General features: G+C 40.0%; 1 protein-coding gene and 1 non-coding gene across 3 annotated transcripts in view; one reads left to right on the forward strand and one right to left on the reverse strand.

Annotated features, from left to right (window-relative positions):
- myo1g (myosin IG) overlaps positions 1–1,609 on the forward strand; it is a 49,052-nt gene that overhangs the window by 22,850 nt on the left and 24,593 nt on the right. The window lies entirely within an intron of this gene.
- On the reverse strand, positions 1,367–1,439 carry trnav-cac (transfer RNA valine (anticodon CAC)). Its single transcript has one exon. It is a non-coding gene; the product is annotated as a tRNA-Val (tRNA).

Genomic DNA, 1,609 nt, shown 5'->3' on the forward strand with positions numbered 1-1,609 from the left:
CAGTCATAAATATTCATGAAGGCTTATTCATGTTCATGACAGGAGTTATGTCATGTTTATGACAGTGTCATGACAGTCTTATTCACCCCCTTCACATAAAGTGTTACCAAGGAGCCTTCTGGGTTCACGTTACCCAGGAGGGCGGCGCTCTGGAGGAGCTGCAGACGTAACATCTGTCCTTTTGGGAGAAGCGTAACCACTCAAAAAAAAAAAAAAAATCAAAAAAAAAAAAAAAAAAATCCTGGTAAAAGCGCAAACCGGATCACACAGGGTAAAACACTCAGTTCAGTTGATCTGTTTGGATCAGACAGATCCAACTGACTGATGAATTAGCGCAGATTTTTCTGCAGATGGGAACCAGGAGGAAGTTGTTCAGACCCCAGCGGGTGAAGTGATGCTAATTTAAGTGAAGTCGCTTAATTTAATTTATTATAAGTTATTGAGGTGGTTTTTGTCACTACGAGAAAATGTAGATGCATTTATCTGCTTAATTTGTGATGGGATCTGGATTCACAGTGAATATTAACTAAACCGCATAAAATGCGACTAAATAGCCGATGTTAATATGATTGTAATTTCACGGATAAAAATAGTAGCAACATGACCGATTTTTTTTATTTTTTTTAATTTTTTTATGTTGTCGGTTAAGATAACGTCTAGCGCCACCTGCTGCCCTGACACCAACTCACACATCTTCATTCACAGTCTTGTAAATCGATTTCTCTTTTCTTGGACGTTTTGATGTTAGCTTGTCGATGTCTCAGTTTTATTGGCTGGGAAAATCAATAAGCAGCTTGAGGTGACTCTGCTGCTCTCTAGTGGCGAGAAGCCGTAATGTTGGCTGGTAACAATCAAAATGCATTATGGGAGATGTAGTTTGTAGTCAATTCGTGCTCAAAACCTATTTTAAGTCAATCATTGGTCTATAAAATGCTGGGGGGGGCACATGTGGCCCGCGGGCCTTGAGTTTGACACATGTGCATTACACCATAGAACTGCCAATTGGTAATTGAAATAAAGTAACTGATTTCAAAGAAGCCGACATTGAAGTCGATTGGCAAATGAACCATCATGAAAGAGGAAGGCTCTTATTGTCTCACTGCATCCCAAAAGATGCATAACCTACAAAAACCATTTCTGTCTGGTTTTGAACCAGAGACCTTTTGCATGTAAAGCAAACATGATAACCACTACACTACAGGAACTGAACTTCTCTGCTTTGTTTCAGTTTGAGGTTCCAAAGTTGATGATGTGAGATGCAACACATGAAAACATCAACTCAGGTTTGCACTTGGATGCCTGGATTCAGAGTACAGACCATGACACCACAGAGTAAACACCTGTGATGAATAGAACATACTAAATCTGTTTCTGTCTGGTTTTGAACCAGAGACCTTTTGCGTGTGAAGCAAACGTGATAACCACTACACTACAGAAACTGAACTTCTCTGCTTTGTTTCAGTTTGAGGTTCCAAAGTTGATGATATGAGATGCAACACATGAAAACTTTCAACTGAGGCTTGCACTCAGATGCCTGGATTCTGAATACAGACCATGAGACCTCAGAACCCTTGTTGACCTTTCGTCACCTCCTGTGTTGTATAGAACA

The sequence above is a fragment of the Poecilia formosa genome, unplaced genomic scaffold (genome assembly GCF_000485575.1).
Source record: "Poecilia formosa unplaced genomic scaffold, Poecilia_formosa-5.1.2 Scaffold112, whole genome shotgun sequence".
Lineage (NCBI taxonomy): Eukaryota > Metazoa > Chordata > Actinopteri > Cyprinodontiformes > Poeciliidae > Poecilia > Poecilia formosa.